Here is a 21,274-nt window from a genome sequence, read left to right on the forward strand (position 1 = left end):
CATTTCTACAACCAATTTTCTTCTATTGTGAAAAATCAGACGCACAATTAGTCGATACATTCCCGAAATCTTTCAACAAGAACAGTCCAACCCTGCGTGTCAAACGCATGCTTATGTTCATCGTTTGTTCAGTGCCGCCTGTGCATCTAAGAGTGAACTTTCTCATTCTGTAAATTGTACAACACTATGTAAGGATTGGAAAGTTCTTTCACTGATCGTCTTCATCAAAATGTTTCTTATAATACACACAAAGTCCTCCACACATACTGTCACCACCACAGAAAAATTATTCAATAAGCAGTGCATTCCTTTCCACTTCTCACCGTTACTTTGAATGAGCACTGTTCACGCCAGCCGTTTCCCAGCAGGACATACTGACAATGCCTATCTGGAGACTGCAGAATTCCTGCCATATTGGCGGTTTGAGCCTATCAGGGAGGGCATGGCCGTTCTCCGAGCCAGTGTTCCGAAGATGGCGAATGTGGTGATTTATACCCTGTATCCCTATATAACCCTATATCTTTAGATGCTCTTCGATGACTCTGGCGACTATGAGCACAGCGGAAGGCAGAGTGGCCGAGTTACAAATAACCTGCCCCCTTACACTCCTTGCAGTCACCCTCAGCTCTACTTCCTCTCCAAATTGTTGTACGAAGATTGAATTCAATGTCACACCCTCACTCACTCAGTTCTCACTGCTGTGTTGAGCAAACTTTCAAGTAAGTACTGCTAAAATTCGTTATCTTGAAAAACGACAACCACATTTTGACGCAATGTTTAGAAAACAGAACTCTACACCAAGGGAGCATACCACAGTGCTGTAAACATTTATCTGTTAGGGCACCCTTTAAGACGTCAACTAAGTCTGCTGATCGAAAACTAACTTTCACCACATTTAACCAATATTCAGAATCAAAAAGCGTACAGCTGCAGAATAGCTTAATTTTACATGCTTTAGTGAGTAGTTATACCATGAGGTGTAAGAGTATCAACTATTTCATGTCTATAGCAGGTTGAAAAGCACCTATTCGGCCACTTCAAAACCATGCTCGGTGCAACACAATGTGAAACAATGAAAGAAGCGAACCCTCCACTTGTGACATATTAGCACTAAGCAAAAACACACAACCGTCTACCATCGCGCTTTAAAATATTTTGCAAACGTTATTCAAACATGCGGAGTTATTCCAATCAGAAGTGCCTCAAAACTTATGTGCAATATTTTAAGCGTCACTGCGCTCATCAATGCTTTTGGTGCTAGTGCATTCACCTTGGCGTACACAATGACGTACATAGCTCGGAGCACTGCACAAGCGTTTGCATTTCTCCCCTTTGGAGATGTGTCAATTGTAGTAAGCATTATTTTGTTCCCATTGAAGTTGTAAATTTGATGCTTCGATTCGTTGAACCTTCTCTTTTAACATTTCGTAAAATACACAATTGTAAAATTGGCATACTACAACAATTTTTCTCTTTTAAACGGAACAAATCTTGATTTCTCCGTAGCCACATCACATAGCCACATCACATAGTGACACTAAGACAAAACGGTTCATCAGTAGGTTTTTGCCTCAATCGCGATGCACGCAATGTGCATGCTGTAGAATGGCGCCACGAAGACACCGTGTACACAGCAATGGTCCTCATGCAAGCTATCACGGCACGCCGTTGGAAGCCGATCCCTCCATGGTCTATGTCTGTTCTGGCATTTCCACAGTGGGTGATCGCAGGGCCCTGCCCTTCTCTTTTAACATTTCGTAAAATTGGCGTATCATAACAATTTTTCTCTTTTAAACGGAACAAATCTTGAAGTTGATGACATAGGTGGAGAAAAACAATTTCTCCATAGCCACGTCACACAGCGGCTCCTGAGCGCGATTATCGCCTTAATTAACTTACTTATTACTATTATAATTATTATTCTTAACTTACTGGCTTCCCATAGACAAACTGCTGTGACACTATGACAAAACGGTTCATAAGTAGGTTTTTGCCTCGATCGCGATGCACGCAATGCGCATGCTGTAGAATGGCGCCACGAAGACACCGTGTACACTGCAATGGTCCTCATGCAAGCTATCACGGCACGCCGTTGGAAGCTGATCCCTCCGAGGTTGATGTCTGTTCTGGCATTTCCACAGTGGGTGATTGCAGGGCCTGCCCATGAGTGCTTTTGTTATAAATTAATGACCTGTCCACATCACTCCTGAAATGTATGCCGACGATTGCGTGTTGTATGAACCCATCAGGTCTCTTGTTGGTTGTCACCGCCTTTGTGATTTATTTGCAAATTTGGGCGCGTGGTGCGATTATTAGCATGTGGGGTGGTGTCACTTAACGCGAATAACATTCTGGGTAATCTAAAGCTGCAAGCAAATATAGTGTACTTAGTGGTTGTGGCGAGGCTGTTACCTGTGGCTATAATCTGTGCCACGACCGGGTGCCACGAACACGGTGGCTCATGTTTACGTTTTTGGCAAGCTAAAATGTCGGCAAACTCCAATGAGTCTATGGCACACACTGCTACGCCAATAAGGGAGACGTATGCCAGTTTCTTTTGCCGTTAACAAATTCACAATAACATTAGTACACTGTTGGTATGTCAAAACATTTTAATAAATAAGTGTCCCGACATCTACGTCAACACCATGTAAAGTGTGCAATGGGCACTGACCACAGATTACAGCAGCAATTACTGCGATGCGTTCGTCACTAGCAATAGGTGAGACAGGATACCAACCACTGGCAACTGCAGGGAAGCAGTGATGAATAGGCAACGGCCTCTTATCAGTTTGTGGCACACAACTGAGTGCCACGGCACATGGTGCATTGGAATGATGGACACGTAATGCATCAGCATGCTTTTGGTACTACTAGGACCGTATCGATTGCTATCGCTAACATTTGTAAAGCGCATACACAAATCCCATATTTGTTGCACCGCATTCTACTACAGCATAACGTGAGCTACATCATACCTTTAGATACTATGGTATATCGCATGCAAAGGGGCCAAGACAATGACCTGATCAGGTTAGATTTTTATTCTACTGGATAAATGTGCTTCATGTGATTACGTGAAATAATGGTGCACTGAATTTATGAAAACTTGTTCAGCTGTGCTGGTTCAAAGCTGTCTGTATGACATCTGTGAATAGTACTACGGTGCAAACACACAAAGAGAGACGAGGTAACTTTTTTAGGTTAGGTAATGTAAGGTTAGCGTATGGAGTACAGGGTTAGTGAAACTCGAATGAAGGCCCGAGACGAGGGCCTTCAAGCTGGCTGATAAAACTCGCTCTTTACAGCCTTGTTGCTGCTGCCATTCACGTATTTTCGCATTGACAACTCATTGCCTCTCGCATAGGGCTCTTTGGTCATGCCTGATCCTTTTGTCAATGAAATTGATAAATCACCATCATAAAACTGATGAACAGGCCACCTTCAGGCATTAGTTTTACTAAAGAATTCAAGTGCACGCGACCAGCTTAGTTTGTTAACACTCGACAAGAAAGGACGGGTTACGTACAGCACTTATTAACGCAACAGTTTGCACATGTACATTTCTGTGTTTACACACGCGCCTTGAAATTTGTCCCAGATAACTTTCTTGCCATTCAGATTCTGGCAAGAGCCCTATATTGGGCTGCAGTTTATGTAAATAAATTAAGATCACGTATACTCACCTTTCTATATTGAACGCAATCTGGGAACCGCTGAGTAAAAAACGATCCTAATGGTTGCAGGATGGTATTGATCTAAAAAAGGAAAAGGAGTGCATGTCTTGCTTTAGTTTCCACATATGTCTTGCCCATCTCCATGCAAGAACAGCGATACATGCAACAGTAGAATGGGTAAGTATCAGATTAATCACGCTATGTCACTGTTAGTTACTGGTGTGCACTCACAAGTAAGGCTATAATTCCATCCGATGATGCTACCTTGTCTCGTGTGAATCAATTTTGGAATTAGACGATATGGACATGCATCCGATCAGGACCCACCATTGACAACTATGTATGAATATTACGATAGGTACGCACACACATTTTCCTATCACCTCTGTTATTAAATGTGTCCGTCACGTAAGAATGGATGGCTCATACCCCCTTAACCCTTTCAGACGCTGTCTACACAATTGTATATAGCAAGATAATGCATCAACAGCAAGAGCACTGATGAAAGTAATGATATCTAAAGTGCTGAATGTTTTAGCAAAATGAGTGGGAAGGTAGACGGTTGGGCATTTTTACTGTGTCAGTTATGTAGCGGGCTCACTTTAAAAAAGACATGCCGCAACTTACGGCACACACAAAAGGCGACATCATGTCCTTTAGCAAGCACCAACTAGGTCAACAAAGCAGTTCTGTTGCTCACTTCTTTCACTATTTTACAATGTCACGCACCACGAATAATTTTTTCAAGTGGGTGGATAAGTGCTTTTCAAGCTTTTAATGTTCTTGCATTTGATATTTGATCTCCTTGTAGAGAGCTTTACATGGAGTCTAAATTCTGTAAACTTGACAAAACTGACTATTTCTGTGATTCTGAAGATGCAAGAGATGTGGTGAAAGCAAGTTTTCAATTAACGGTATAAAAGTGTGTTGGAAAGGGTTAAGCAGTGGTTCCTACTACCGCCTCCCCATTACGACACTGGAATGATCAGCAGCAACGGAGCTAGCTGTAGAAGACTACGATGCTTGAGCCATTGCTGATGATGATAGATGATGATGACGGCTATTGTGATGACAACGATAGTTTTCTCTTGCTAATGAATGGCTTATACCCCCTTAAGCAATGAGTGGCAAGGAAGCAAGCTGTAGAAGGAGACGACGACGAAGCATAGAAACAAAGCAAACAAGCGCAAAAAACAAACTACCGCAGCGAAAACAGTTGTAATGCCTGCACTTCAATCCGTTAGATTACAACTCATGCCGTATTTTGTGACAATACCCACCCCAGTTCCAGGGACTAAACGGCAGGCTAAAAGGAGCTATGCTATCTGGTAAACAAAACAGTAAGAGTTATCGTAGACACCCGTCCAGCTTCTCTTTGAAGCTCAATCTTCTCCCGTTTCTGTTTCGTCTCCATTTTGTATATTCGAGTCTGTGAGCTATGTATATCGAGTTACCAATACAGCGTAACGGATTTTACCTATGTACTGTGAAGCCTTAGTGTGCGCAATTTTCCTTTTCTACTCACAGTGCATGTCCAAATGGTGACAAATAAAAATCCACGCTTATTTATCTATTGACTTCAATGTGCCATGTGATTGCTACACTCGACTATGCCACTATGCGGCTTGACGTGCGATGTTTGATATTACGCCACGGAACCTCTGCTTTTTCAGAGCATCGAAATAAAGCCGACTTGTGCAGGTTTTATTGAGTGTCCCTCACAACATACGACTACTGGGTTAATACCAATTTCGTTTTCAAAAAACAGTTTATTGACACAAGAACATTAATAAATATTGGTACAGCAATATATACTCCACAGTGTTTCTACCTTCTGCGTTCTCAGCGTTATTGAAACCTAACTCTGCTGACATAACCAGTCACCAGGAAAACTATAGTGTGGCCAGCTGAAGCTGCACTGGGTATAATTTGGATATTTACTAATTAAAATAAATTATTGCGCTACTTATCTTACCTACCATGTTCGCTATGTAGAATACCATGCCAGAACACCGACATCCCAAACGGCACAGCGTATTCCTGAAAGAACAAGCAAATTTTTATGACTGCGTGCTTGAAGCCCAAACAGACAGTAAAGTAAATTAGACAGTAAAGTAGACGAAAAAACTTGCCGGAGGTGGCGGAACAATCCCACGTCTTCTCATTAGGTGTGCGATTTTCTACCAATTGAACTACCGTGGCGCCGTCTTCCCATCCATTTTCAGGGTATTTATGTGTTACTACTACAACTAAGCTTGGGAGTGTTAGCCAGCGCGACCATTCACGAATCTCATCCTTTCTGCCGCAGGCGTCACGAGTACGCGACCTATTTGGGTGACGACAACTGGTCAATAAACCCACACGTGCTACCTGAAGGCGCCGATGTTGCCGGATTTGAGACCCTAGTTATGTAATGAATGAGAAGAAAGGGGGTTTTAACCGAGGGGCCCGATTTTTATTAATCACATCATAAGAACCAAACAAAGACACCAATTACTTGCACTTAACAATCGAAATAAAAAATGAATGAACTGAAAGTCGATGAAAAAACAACTTGCCGCTTTCCAACTGCCCGCTTCCCTTCGTCGGAACAACGGTCAGGGCAAGGTGGGATCACGTGATCCAAGTCAAAACGAATGCAGCACCCGCATCTCCCCTGGTGGGCCTCACGCCTAATAACTCTCTAATGGCCGGCTAATCCGTCTAATGGCCGGCTAATCCGTCGGCTTGTGCAGCCGAGCTCGCTCATGAAGCGGAGATAAAGTGGAAGTAAAGCGGCCTCGTTAGGCCTGAGACAGCCAGCGCCTAAGTCGGGTGGTTCGAACCCGCAAGGCACAGCAGCGACAACGTAGACGTGAACACCGGCGCCGCACATTTCGGCTTCGCTGGTTTACCATCTGTAATGGTCGGGCACGCTGAAAGAAAGCTTAAACTATGCTTTAATTTATATGAGTTTTTTTACGCGGTCAAAAAATCTTGTTGCAGTTGGCCTTTGAGGCGGACAAGACAGAAAACTGCAGCCCATGAACGAACAAGGCTATGTTTTGCCACAACGGAGGCTTAACAGTTGCAAGAAGCCACACCGAGAAGCCTAATAGTATACTTTTTATTACCATATTACTGCCAAGACCATTTCATTCCGCCAACGGTGTACATAACTGGTGTCGTACACTTGTCATATTTGTGGTACACTTGATGCACTAAATACAGTTTTGAGATATACCAGCATTCTAAGATGGCATAATCTCAAAATTATGTTTAGTGAATCAAGTGTACCATAGATGTGACAAGTGCACGACACTAGCCATGTATACCGTTGGCAGAATTAAATGGTTTTGGCAGTAAAATGATAATAAAAAGTATACTATTAGGCTTCTCTGTGTGGCTTCTTTTAGGCAAAACATCGCCTTGTTCGTGGGCTGCCATTCCTGTGTGTTGATACAAGGTTAAATAGAAGCTTCATGCTGCTGCATCGCAGCTTCCGCCCAACTGTGACACTTAACAAACCATTTTACCTCTCTTTTGTGGGGTATATTTCAGCCGGCACAGCCTGATTGGCCTCCTCTAAAATGTTGATGAGCTCAATGGGCCATTTCCAACCATGAAGCATCACTATTGTGACTGCTTCGCTGGAGCATCCTTCGCTGGAGCTGCTTAAGCATTCCTATACAGTTCTTTGCTCTAGAAGACGCAGACAGAGAAAGGTGGGTACAATACAAACGAAGCGCTACTTGCAACGCACATATTTGGAAAGAAAACATGTGCATTATATAGAAGACATTGTACGGTATGCGCACTAAGAGCGCACTATTCGTCAGCTATGCGATTCCTTAGCAGGAAAGAGAGAGGGAATTCGCATGCTTGCATAATCGATATGGGTGGCTGCACGAAGTTAAAACATGGTAGCGTGCCGGCTATCATCATAGTTTGTTGTTCCACAATATTGTCGTATTTGTCACATCGACAGCTCTTGAGATGTATGCCTTCCTGGGTTTCTTGACTAAACTCAGATTAGTTGATGAAGGTGGTCCCTATGGCGCGTTTAAGCAATACTTCCATGGCAGAAATAAAAGAAATACGAATTCGATGTAATAGCACAAATGCCCAAATATATAGCAACGACAGTTTTTTTTTTAACTTTGAATAAACGTCAGATCATAGGCACTGACACTATATTTCTGTTAGGAAGGTTTGCAAGATTATTCTTCACATTAAAAACACCCTCGACGTGCAAAGACAGTGTCTCGAATGTAGAAAACGCTCAAAAAGAGAGTGTCGCGTTCTGCAAATCTACGTTTGCTGTAGCATATACTAACCGATGGTGACAGCAGGGAAGTAGTGACAAGTCCGCAGCCAATACATGTGAATAACTGCCACTGCTCAGGGAGTATTCCTGCTTCCCCCGACGCAGGAGTCTGCACAGAAATGTCAGCATTCATGTAGGTGGACTGTACACAGTGAATACCAGTTTCATGGCAAAAATGCTAGAGGAACAAATTTGACGCTGGTTGTCATTTCATGTGTAGCGCTATTATTGACAAGTTAAGCTGATGATACCCAATCTCAGTTTTGTTGCTATATTTTGTTGTATTTGTGTTTTGTAAAAACGTTCTGTAATCAGTGCCTAGTTTTGTCTATTCCAAACAGCTGTTAAATATATTTTATGTTCGCAGTATGATTTGGCCGTTATGCCAGTTTCAAGCACCACTATAGCGGACCAAAAAGAAAAGCAGCATGCTGTCAAAAACGACAGCTAGGTTATGTTACGTTAGTTGATGACTGGTCCATATGTTGTTACGGAACAATGGTATAGCACAAGAAAGGCAAGAACGTGCGACGAGTTCAGATATGTGGCCCGTATGCATTATCAAATTTTAATGTAGCGCGAAGAAGACAAATACAGGAGAAGAGTTGAAATAGCTTCGATTCATAAGGCATTAGCGATTACAAGCGTACCGCAAACGCTAAGGCTAGTAACAAGCTGACCTCGATAGGTTAGGCTAGTTAGGCTGGGACACACTAGCGGTAAGCTACCCACAACGGCAATCTTGACTATCACGCTGGCCACACCCTTCTTCACATGACGGCGCAACACGCCATTGACAACTCACTTATTTTATGTCACTTTTCAATCAAGCAATAGTTTTGTAAACATCTCTTTTTTAAGCTCGTAATGGACCATCTCCAGTTATTTCCCACCGATTACGGCAGAATTCTGGGCACGCGATGGTGCACCAGTTCAACATTTCCGTAAGCATTCTGTAACCAATAACTGGCGAAAGCGGTTCCGCTGCCAATAGCAGGCCAAGCCCGCAATCTACAGCTACTGCTTCAATGCCACTGAATCTTGCACTATCCCAGCCTGTATTTCATGTAGCACATGACGTGTTGCAACTTGGTGTATGCTCGTGCACTGTTATACCAGTGTGTAACACGAACGACAGAGCCACACTTGGGCGAAGCGCAGCACCTGGCCACAATTGCCTTGAAGCGTCAACGTTAAAGACCCCGTGTCGCAGAAAATCCAGCGTCGGCATTGCTGGACATCGCTTTTGCAAAAATAATTTCGAACCACGCATACCCAACCATACAGGCTCTCAGTATGGCGTAAGGAATTTACTGAGCTAATTGGATTTCTCAATGTAAATTACGTGTGTAAATATCGTAAACGACGACTTATGCACAATTTATAAACATGATGCATAGAGTAGAATGAGTCCGCCATGTGCGCAAGCCAGCACGTAAGTATAGCAGACTCCACGGAGCAGTGCGCCCGTGGAGTCTAATACTGGTGCCAGAAAAGATAAAAGGTGAAAGCGAACGTTGATTGTCAAAAATATGCGAGAAAAAGAAGGCCGCGCCTAGAATATTTTGGAACCACATAAACCTATTAGGCAGGAAGTCTGAAATAATACAACATATCCTAGTCGAAGATGGAAACAAAGTGGAAGGGGACATGGCATTAAATTACATCCAAAAAATAACAGCCGAATCTTTCCAAGGCAATCACGAGGTTGTAGTGGAGGAGAAAACTAGAAATGCACAGCCACAGGGCTAGACGAGGTTTGCAGTTCCACCCAAAAGGCGAAGCACCGATTGCGATAGAAAATTAGTAGATGGTTGTACGAAGTAAGGATGGTAGTTTTATCATTCGGTCTTAGCGTGACTCAACGAGGATGGAGAAAGAAAAGACACAGAGGCAGCGCTGTCATTGTGTGTGTGCTTTCTACATCATTGTTCAGTCACAATTACACATTCTATCATGGATTCAAACCAACGAGCCCGTCAACTCGTTTTAAGTAACTTAACTAGCACGGTATCACGCGTGCACAGGTAATAATGGACACAAATCGCTCAATGACAGCGGAAATGGTATGTGAAAACGTTGCAGTTAGGAATTGCGGCAGCAGCCCTGAAGCAATTCTCGGTGCATCTGTCGCTTGAACGCGCACAAAACGTCGAAAGCACAGCGCATACGAAGCTACCGGCAGAGAATGGCATTTTGGGAGAATTTCAGAATGGCTTCAGAATAGGTAGGCATTTTGAGGATACCGTATTTGTCCTTACTCGGTGTATTGAAATATCAAGAGTAGAAAGGAGACCGTTATATGTGACAGTCTTAAACATTACAGGAGCGTATGACGAGGACCACAAGATTTTATGCGTGGAAAGGGAAGGCGTAGGCGACGATTGTCTACAGCTTTTGAGATAGCTTTACATAGAAAATACCGTTTGCGTTAAATGGGAAGGGATGAGGAGCGAGGAGAAAGTTCATATCAACAAAGGGTGCCCTTTATCCCCGCTGCTGTTTATGATGTACATGGTGAGGATGGAGAGGGTGCTAGAAAGGAGTAATATCAGGTTTAATCTCTCATACAAATAGGCAGGCACAGTAAAGGGTTTATGTTATGCGAACGACATTGTGTTGCTAGCTAACAAGCAAAGTGATTTGCAATGTCTGGCTAATACACGTGGAGAGGAAGGGGAGGATTTAGGTTTGAAATTTAGCGTTAGAAAATCAGGTGTTATGATATTCAATGCAAACAGTGAATAGACAGTGGCAATACAGGGCCAGAAAATACTTCGGGTAAAAAATAAATGCCTTGGTATATGGATAAACGAAGACAATAGATATAAGGAAACCCAGTAAAAAACAACAGTAAAGGGGAAGAGAGATGCAGCCATAATTAAGCACGATAGGTTAGGGGATACAATAGGTAAGAGGTGCTCCGGGGTATGTGGAAAGGTGTAATGGTTCTAAGACTTACTTTTGTAAATGCGGTTGTTTGCTTGAGATCAGGGGCACAATCAGGACTTCAGAAGAGTAGGCATTTGGGCTGGTTGGTCCACGATTACGAGCAGTAAACAGCGCCAAACACACACCACAGCGCTGTGGTCTGTGTGCCTCTCCTCGTACTGTTTAGTGCTGTTTACTGCTCATAATCGGGACTCTGTTGCAAGGTCAGTGGGACGCCTCGCATTGGGCACTCACTGGAAGACTACAAACGAAGCTGTGCAGGGCGATATGGGCTGGACAAGCTTTTAAGTGAGGGAATTGACATGAAGAACGACTGAGGAATCTTCCTTAGTAAATGGGCCGGGAGATTAGGTACTTGTACAGGAAGAACTTTGCTTCACAGTGGAGGAGAAAACTAGGAATCTTACCAGCAAGTATGCGGCCAGTAGTGTGAGCCACACAGCAACAAAGAACCTTTTATGTGCGCTGGCAATGGAAAAGAAACCTGCCATGGGTAACTACTTACGAGGAAAAAACGTAATCAGGAAAGAAACAATTTGTGAATACTGAAAGGGCAGCTCATTACTTTTCGAAGCGAGATCAGGATGCCTTAGAACGCTCCTAACATCCATCCATACATTCATCCATGCATTCATCCATCGCGGCCCATGCAAGAGGCCTCGTTTCTACCAGAAAGCCCACCTTCGTGCATAGCGTTCGCCGCCTTTGTTTTCAGGTAAACATTACGGTTACTACGCTGGAGTTGCTGAGAATCCTGAGAAGCATTCAGGAATCTTGAATGCTATCGCATTCTACTCTTACCAAAGCTTAAGCATCCTACCAATTTTTATATCTTCACAAAGTACTTGATTAGGCATTCATTTTGTTTTTCGCTCCTTTCACCCTTCATCATTCAGTTACGTGAAGTAAGCTTGCCACCTTTCACATGGAAAAATAGAATGTTGCCAAGAAAGAAACGAAGTGCACGAAATGCTATTTATTTATTCTTGTAGAGCCTACTGTATAGGACACTATACCACTGAAGCAAAATGAATTGGCAATACATAGAAAAACAACTTTCAGAGCTTGAAAAAAATGCAAGTGCTGACAAAGAACTACGTGATGCTTCAAGAAATTTGACAAAAGTTTGGAGAATTAAGAAATAATTATTTTGTACCAATTCAGTCGTCTGCTGCCTGAACGCTTGACAGACCGTTTGTGATTCAACTGATAATGTGCACATTCAGAAAATTCCACAAACCCAGAAAACTGCTTGTGGCTGTGTTGGAGACAAACCAGCAGTAGGCACCACGAGTGCGAAACCATTTTTTTTCTGGCTGAAATACAGCCACGTAGCAATGAAGGCATGCAACCACTACCAACAAAGCACAGAACAAAGTGCTACAACATACGACCTCTGCTCTCCTGCTCTCGGCATTCAAGTTCAGCCGGCGATTTGCAAATGTGCAGGTGTTGTGCTGCAAGCCTTTGATTTCGTGCCCCACTCTTTGCCTAAGTGTCATGTGAATTATCTTTTTCTTTTTGTTGTTTTGCTGCTGTAGTCAAGCGTCCGCTTGTGGCGAACATCGTTTAAAATCAGAAACTTGCTGCAGTACTCCAGCACACACTTCAAACACTTCCACTGTGGCATTGAAGCGACGTTGAAAATATGCACTTTTCGAAGCGAGATCAGGATGCCTTAGAACACGCACTTATAAAGCGAGATAGAAGGAAGTAGTATGTGCTTGCTGCGGTAAAGCAGTACCATCATGCGATGATGTACCATCATACCATCATGCTGCGGTAAGGCAGTACCATCATGCAATGATGCATGATGGTGCTGCATTAGCCAATACATGTAATGGTGTTGCAATGCCATTTTGACTTAAGCCTCAGTTACCCAGTGGTAAGTGACAGTCATGGCCATGCGCATATCTCCAGGAAATATTCGCCATGAAGGCCGACTATATAACAGATATAACGAACTAGTTGTATAACGAACGGTATCACTTTCCTCGTGTGGTGTAGATTCTATATCGGCGGAAGGGAATCGCAGCTTACCCTTGAATTTCCTGAATGGAATACCATGTTCAAACTGGGACATCCAAAACCGCACAGCGAATTCCTGCAAAACGCAAGAGAAGTTCTTTAGGATTAGGAATGGGAGCTGCCGCATGGCATGCTTCAATATGCGAGTATCACAGCTGTTCACGCTCGTAAGGTATTCAATGTAGATGTACCGATGCTTTCTTTTTGTAGTGTGTTAAGCCCTTAATTTTGAAATACACTTAGCTATTCTTGGTTGGCCGGTATTCAATCTTAACCCACAGTGACATACAGTGAAGGCTATTCACCTCTGCATCACGCAACGAAACAATCGTACGCTGCCGCCAATTCAGGCACAATTCTAGGCACGGCGATGGTGCATGAATTCTACTGGGGAGGCATTACGTAAGAGTCTACATAAAGTTTACATGTCCATTTCGTCTGTTGCTAAGCACAGATTGGCTGCGGCACCTGGTCATTGTGGAGGCCAGCCAATCAGAACTTGTTATGGAATACCTTCCCGGGTGCAGCAGTTCAACAATTCTGCAAGCTTTGTATGTCCAAGCAACGCACAAAAGCATGCCCAAGATCTACATACAAAGATCGGTTGGATCGCCAATTGGTATTGTAGAATTCTGTCACCAAGGGACCGTGTGCACTCATGGAATTCGGCTAACGAGGGTTCTGCCTGTGCGTACGCTGCTTGATGCGGGCAATGAGGAGTGTTGTACCGTGCTTTACACACAAGTGCAACTTCTGAGGGGAATGGAGATGCTATCTAAATTACCAAAAGTTATCAATATGGGTGTCACCCTTGAAAACTGAACTGAGCAAGACATGCAAAAAACAGAATGATGTTTTTGGTTACTTAATATCGTGTCCTTTCAAAACGCGCCACTCCACTCATTCAGTATAGTTGAATTACATGATGTGAACCCTTGCATTTCTTGCATATCTGACGCACTAATTTTTGGTAGCAAAATCGAACAGCGAGGAAACTTTCTATGTTCTCCCATGTCCATATGGTATTTGCGTATATATAAATTTGCGCTAAAGAATTTATAGAAGCACAGCCACCCGAGATAAGTACCATGCAGGAGGCCAATTTGCAGATAGTCGTCCGACGACAGGCAAATCCATGGCTGTGTATCTGCTTGACAGGGTTAAATAAAGCCTTAAAATTGCTGGGAGCAATTAACTTTGTGCAAATGTTCCTGCTTGAAGTTTACAGAATTAACAATCAGGCAACCCTAAAACTGAGACCAAGGCAATCAAAACCCCTTGAGTACCTCCGGCAGCTAGGTCGCAGTCAGCTTGCAAGACAAAAATGCGATGCTGTCCAAAACTATGCATACGGCCCTGTATTTTGACTGTAAAACATCACATTTCGAAACTTTTACAACTTCAGCATGAAATAGCCCTCCTTCAGATCACTAAAGCAGAAGCAATTGCATCTCAATATAAAATTTAGGAATCTGCCTCAGCCATTAATTGTAGCTACAAGTCTGCTCCTGAACATTTGTAAAGATAATCTTTTTCCGGCAACAGCCATCTTGTTGCTCTGGAAATTAATTACAGGAGGCTACTAAATCTACTAAACGTTTCGATAAAACTTCTATGTTGTACACACTATGAAGTTTTGCATTCATTAATAACTGTACTGCGTTCAATGGTCATGCTTCCAGCTCTTTATGAAATTTTCCATTGCATTTTGTCAAAAACAGGTGCGCGGATGTGTTGAAGTAAACAAGTGTCGCTGTCACAACCCGACACCACAATGGATCACTTTACTGAGCATACAAAGGAGCGAGGAAAGTAGGAGGTGAAAGAGTGGGAAATGACAAGCACTGTGAAAGCCACCAGCGAAGGGGCTTAGAGGTACCTGACTGAGTGCAATACATTGCATTTGTAGATTAGGACACGTAGCACGTCAGCGGTCATAGGGACGCTATCGAAAACCTCTGCTTTGAAATAATAAGGTTCATTTTCCCGAACGCTGAACCAACGCATCTCTCAGCCATGTCAGCCACCCTTAGCTTGGGCCATCTGACATCACCTTATGCCTTCTAAGCTTCTCCGCACCACCTAACTCAATGTCGTTCTAGACTGCAGTAGGCCACTCGATACCAACGCATCTGGCCGACATCATTTACTCTTATTTTCAACTACACCAAATTTAACTAGTTACCTGATGCACTTTCTAATTTGCAGGAATCAATAGCCAATAGAGAAAGCCGAGTGCTCCTCAAGATGTTCATGCGCGCTGTGTCGTCTCAGCGTCTGCTTACCATCATGTCGATAGATGGGCCATAATTGGTAGATTGACCCAACTAATGTTCAGCCGTTGTAGCCGTGAGCTGTGTTTACACGAATGCGACAACGGGGCTTTGCGTCATCTACACGATTTTTTTTTTCAGCAGTTCCTAGAACCCTTTCTATTTAGTAGTAAAGGGGAACGTACTGATATATGTTGATCCGTGCCGCACTGTCGCCCCGGTGGCTAACTGGCATTACCTAGCCCCCGTCATCACGTATCACACTAGAGCGGAGCAAGCAATTATTGACACAGTGAACAAAAAGTCAGTGCCTTTCCACTCTCTGAAGAAGGATTGTCAAGCGAAGCTGTGTATGTGGGACCCTTAACGACTGCTTCACCTCCGCCGCGGGTCGGCCCGGTATTGCACTATCTTTAGGATCGGGCCATGTATGGGGAGGGCTTAACGCCAGCTTCACCTCCACCGCAGGTTGGGCCGGCAACTAGCCCTCAACTGCTTCGCTTACAAGATGGATTATCCTACGTATTAATTTAGACGAGTTTCCAGAGTCCGGTTGTGAAACTGCCAAAATTTGTTTATTCAACTAACGTCCAACCGAGCATTTCAAAGTAATTATCTCAATTTTTGATCATTTTTCTAATTGTCACAGTGCCAATTGCATAGTATTATATTATTGTAAAAAAATTCAAAATGATATGTCATAAGTGCACACATCGCGTGCTTATTTTTGTCTGGCGAAGCGAGTAATACCGGGTATTATTAAAAACGCGCGAATACGCAGCCACTCACACGGTATAGCGCCACAGACAAACAATCTCTGTGGGAATGCGAGCTGTTCATATGATTCTAGCAGCCCAGGGCAGCGCGGTTTCATGATATTAGTATGCATTAATCGCAGGGATCTGTTGACGCGTCGTGGAAAGAACACGTGCCCGCTGTTGTCGCCGCTAGGCCCAGTAACAAATGATCAGCTCGATTTCACGTAGAGGCTTTGATGACGCTGCTATATCGTATGTAGTGACATGCGTATTCAACATATTTTTTCATATATCGCCAATTTTCTCGCAAAGGCAAAGTATGAGCCATTGGGTTACTATGCGTGTAGTACCTGATAGCCATTTTTAAGGGGAAACCTTAAATCTCTATATTTCATGGTCGCATTGTGTTGTAAAGAAAATCACTAGTGACACTGCTTGCACGTTCGTCCTCGCCTTCTTCCACGTCGCTGCCACATCGATGCGCTAATCATGCTAAAAAGGCCACAGTTTATATTTAAATCACTCGGAAGCACAACCTTTGGAGGTTGTGTAATTCACAACCTTTGGTGCTGGTTAGGGCGAAGTTGATTAAGGTACAGTTAATTGAGGTAGATTTAATTAAGGCACTCGAACCCACGACCTCTAGAGAAAACGTGTAAAAAGAAGTAACAACGCATTCGAATGAGAATGGAACATAGTGGCAAAACAGCCATTTATGATGATCGCGGAGTTTTTATTCAACTTCAAGTAACTGCCTTCCGAGCACGGTTTTCCTCTTGCACTCCTAGAGATGTACACCGAGCCTACAGATCAAATGTCCGCATAGACGTCCTTGCATAATCGATCCAAAACCTACAGACATCCTCCCGTCTTGCGACCAATATGAAACAATATGAAACAACAAGACCAATATGAAACACTGGATAACTGGCGCACCAAAAGTAGCATCTACCGTTGTCAGTAGGCGACGTTTCGTATCGATTAAATATATCTCCAGAGAGGCAAAATAGTCCATGAAGCTACCTACAGTTAGCTTAAAGAGCCTATACTCCACTTTCACAACGTAATGACCGAGCAAACTATTTTTCTACAAAACTATCACGCCAATTTCAGTGAAACTTCATTACAGAGGCTCGACAATGCGCCCTCTTAAAATATGAATCACGTGCTGCTCGCATTGTGCTTGTCTCCCTCACCTAGCAGGTAGAGTGCCCCTATGATCGTGGTGACGCCAGCAATGACCGTTACGACAGCCTTGTTGATTTCCAGGCCCCGCAATACTTCGTCCGGCGTGCGGTCCAAGCTGACGATGGCCTTCTGGACCTCCTCCACCGAATGCTTCACCGAATCGTTAAGCTCACCGATGCTTTGTTGAAGGTGTCAGCACAGCGGTGCAGCACCCGCTTGTTCTGCACGTTAGATGTCAATGGAGAGCTTTTAAGAGTGTCCGGCATTCCGGTAAATGCAAGCGGGCTGGGCGTTCTACCGGTTGAGCGGAGGCGCAAACATGAGTGGCCTGCATGGTGCAGCCATTACGTGGTGCAGAGCTCAACCAGACAAACAGAGCTAATATACTGCCATAAACAAGTGTTCTACTTTGCTGCTGGTATAAGCGTTGGACAGTGACGTAATTGTGTCCACAATTACACCGCTGCCGAAAATTTACAGCATCAACGAAGTAGAATACACTTGGTAACTGCAGTAACACCTCTGTGTAGTCTAGTTCTGACCAGGTGGCTGCACCGTGCAAGCCACTCATGTATGCGCCTCCGCTCTACCGGTAAAACGCCCAGTCTGCTTGCCTTAACCGGCATACCAGGCACGCTAAACTACTTAATAAAGCGAACTTGTATTTCTTGTATATCTGACGCACTAATTTTCGTTAGCAAAATCGAACAGAAACTTTAGTCGGCCATCATACAGATTGCAGACTCGTCAAAAGCACAATGTTGTTCCTAATTCTAGCGACCGCAATACTGACTACGGGTTGTTTGCGCTGTTCCTGTAACATATAAGTTCCAGTTTCCTGGATAACAAGAGCTCTGGTGTTCACCTTTCAAGGACCGTATACCAGTTCTAAGAAATAAACTGCCTGTGGCAGGTAGCCCAAGTCTATTCCTTGAACTGCATCGATAGAAGAAGCAAACCTTACCACCACGTCAAACCGAAATGAAGATTTGAATATCTACAAAATTTCATGCATAATGTTCTTAACTAATCGAGTTTTGCGATAGTAATTAGGATCTCGAATTGGAAGGCACTCAAGTAATGACCGATCATCGCGGAAGTTTCCTCTTGTAGCCAGTATTGAAATCATGTCTAATTTTTTCTGCGCGTAATTATATGTCCTACAATGCATCTGGGAAACTTCAGTAGTTTCAGTAGAGCTGTTGTCATCCGCAGTAATTGGAATGCTAATCAATCAGAACAAATCGACTTACTTCTGAGATTTTTCAACTTCTATATTCCGTACAATACTGAATACGTGATCTGAAAGTATTCTTTGAAGGTTTAAAGGTTTAAAGTTAAAAAAAAATGTTAAGCGATATATGCACTGGGCAGTCTATGAACAATGCGGCTAGCATGCAAAGCAGAATTTGACTGGACCCCTTTTCATGATGTTAAGCTTGTATTCATAAACAAAAACACTGTAAACTTGTTGCTACTCTACCATCAAAGTCAACATCCAAAACCGCCCAGTGACTTCCTGCAAAGAACAGAGAAGTATGTTAGATTGCATGGAGAGTACAGGCAATAAGAATTTAGCATATAACAGCATAGCACATATCGTTCAATATTTTCACAGGTACCGTGGTTCGCACACCTTCGACGTCTTTCGACAACGTAGTTATTCTCTCTGAAGCGGTACTGGTTTGAACCACGAAACATTGCCAATGTGGGCGTATTTCTTTTGGGAAGTTTGGTTGTAATCGAAAAAGGGTCACCGATAAATTACCAGGTAGCTGGCTGAACATGCCGTCAGACTGGCGAAGTCAACATCAAGCACAGGAAAGGAAGGTCCGACCTGCCTCCCAAACAACCCTTTCTTTCTTTGCCCGTCACTATGATCAAAACAAGCAGCTGGGTGGAAGAATAATCATAGCGGTCAGGGAAACTATCTGGGGTCATTGTAATCTTTGCTTCGATTAGCGCCGTCGAAGAATTTGGAGCGTTTGCAGTTGTGGTTTAAAATCCAACGAATACCATCGAAGCAGGTGGGACATCATTGTTAGGAAAGAAGCAGGTCACTGACGTCAAGTTCAACCGGTTTTTCCTGCATGATTGTGCATGTGGGTGCAGGTCAGCCAAACATATTGAGAAAAAATTAAAAATTAAATTGTGGGGTTTTACGTGCCAAAACCACTTTCTGATTATGAGGCACGCCGTAGTGGGGGACTCCGGAATTCGACCACCTGGGGTTCTTTAACGTGCACCTAAATCTAAGTACACGGGTGTTTTCGCATTTCGCCCCCATCGAAATGTGGCCGCCGTGGCCGGGATTCGATCCTGCGACCTCGTGCTCAGCAGTCCAACACCATAGCCACTGAGCAACCACGGCGGGTCATATTGAGAAAGGCATAGATACAAACATTATAAACAAGGCATCAGCGAGGAGACTAGACATCAGCATACGCGAAATACATTATATAATTTGTGTCCTCGTGTGTTTAAGCTTTAGTCAGGATCGCAATACATTCACAAAGCTTAACTGCTGCTGGCGTGGCCGTACCCGTCGCCGAGGCGAGGTCGATGTATGCCGGAGAAGCCCGGACGCTCAGGTATGACGACATAGGCCGGGGGTGAAGCCTAGTCACAGCATCATTCTAGCTCTAGTATATAGCAATCGTAGCCCAGATGCAGCCTGCGCTCAGCAGCCGCCGCAAGTCCAGCAATGACAGGAAGTGGGCTGGTTCTCCTGCAGCAATTGCCAGCATGAACAGGTATGAGAGATCAGAGGCGTGAACCGACATACGAGCAAGGTTCACCAGGAGGACTGCAAGGACGAAGCCCAGATCACCAGGATCAGGACCAGTGATGTCGGGGCGTGGCCCACCACTCTGACACCGACGTTGCTCGCCGTGTCCTGCCACTCCATCAAAGGTGAGAGCCCTGTTGCTCGTGATTTTGGAGCCATGTTCAGCCATGGAGCTTATGTTCAGCCCCATACGCTGAACACAATTGCCGAGCCATGCACTTTGAAATCCGCGCTCTATGAAATGCCGTCCTCTTGTTAATGCATGCACGTACCGCTATTCCGATGAAAATAGTAATAGAATGTGTGTGCCATGCCCGTCACGACCATTCTTTAAGCTGCAACATTGGTGAGGAATGAAATACGCAACTTCCCACTATGGAGGTCCTCGATCGCTCTCTCACGGTTGCTTTGTTCCCACTCCCAATGTATGGAGTCACAGTCTGTTCCAGACAAGACCACACCTCAGGCGGTAGACTATAGCCTTTGTGCCTAGAAATACAATATATTCAGGTTACATAAAGCAGATAAATGAATATGATTCGACCTGTTTACCTCGACGAGCTCAAGAAAGCATAACAGAGAAGAAAGCATAGAAAGCATAGGACTGACTAGAAGCAGCTCTTGTATCCACAGTGATACCAAAGGAGTCTTTGCACAGTGTGAACACCCGGGTATCAACATAAGCTCACAGTGCGAAGGCCGTAGGAGGTGTTTATTGTTGGGTGCTTTTGTAAATTCTGGTCGGGTTGCGACACTGGGGATTCTCAGGTTTTAGCCTAAATTCAGCGCCGTAATTAATGCGCAGGTGGAATATGACATTGCCTTCCGGTAGTCAAGAAACGTGCACAGCTAGAATAACGAGCTTCTGACGTGGGTGGTGCCTCGCAGCGTTACATAAAAGCAATCTCAAACTAATGCAGGGCTGTGAACTTCATGCAGGAATAAATATTGTCGAGATAGCTGGAGTGTTTCCACGTCTGAATGATTCTACATTTTAATTTTTAATTCCAATCGCAATGCTCTTTCACCAGCCACTGTGATGTGAACAATGCTGTCCACACACTATCACGGAATACGAATCATGTAACAAGACGAACGCACAAGGCCAATTCAGCTTGGAGAGTGGGATAAATTGTTTGGCAAGAACTACTGCGAAAATGCGCTTTGAGTATATACCACTCAGCCAATATTTACAAAGCCGCATAGCTGGTGATTGTTTTCTAAGTGCTTTTAAATAACACTTAAGCTGAAGACCTGTGCCCCAGTTGGTTTCCCTAGGACATAAATCCCAGCACGCCGCGTTT

The 21,274-nt window shown here is 43.9% G+C and overlaps 1 protein-coding gene and 1 long non-coding RNA gene across 49 annotated transcripts in view; one reads left to right on the forward strand and one right to left on the reverse strand.

Moving 5' to 3' along the window:
• The window catches only part of LOC129383364 (uncharacterized), a 35,882-nt gene extending 20,934 nt beyond the window's left edge, over positions 1-14,948 (forward strand). The window contains exons 2-3 of the long non-coding RNA XR_008611273.1: positions 7,218-7,381; positions 14,685-14,948. This is a non-coding gene — a long non-coding RNA (uncharacterized lncRNA). The remainder of the gene's footprint in view (positions 1-7,217; positions 7,382-14,684) is intronic.
• Positions 1-21,274, reverse strand: part of LOC126525796 (uncharacterized) — a 129,296-nt gene that overhangs the window by 79,929 nt on the left and 28,093 nt on the right. For 39 of the 48 annotated variants that reach the window (XM_072289969.1, XM_072289936.1, XM_072289965.1 and 36 more), the window contains exons 8-14: positions 19,725-19,910; positions 18,666-18,701; positions 17,191-17,403; positions 12,976-13,039; positions 7,994-8,092; positions 5,657-5,717; positions 3,687-3,758 (exon numbers count right to left, since the gene is read on the reverse strand). The exons of 1 other annotated variant lie outside the window; for it this stretch is intronic. The gene's annotated coding sequence lies outside the window, so the exon portion shown is untranslated. Of the gene's footprint in view, positions 1-3,686; positions 3,759-5,656; positions 5,718-7,993; positions 8,093-12,975; positions 13,040-17,190; positions 17,404-18,665; positions 18,702-19,724; positions 19,911-20,139; positions 20,460-21,274 lie in introns of those variants that run through there. 8 more of the 48 variants (XM_072289928.1, XM_072289938.1, XM_072289933.1 and 5 more) reach the window with 8 other exon arrangements.

Source organism: Dermacentor andersoni, chromosome 8 (genome assembly GCF_023375885.2).
Source record: "Dermacentor andersoni chromosome 8, qqDerAnde1_hic_scaffold, whole genome shotgun sequence".
NCBI classification, from domain to species: domain Eukaryota; kingdom Metazoa; phylum Arthropoda; class Arachnida; order Ixodida; family Ixodidae; genus Dermacentor; species Dermacentor andersoni.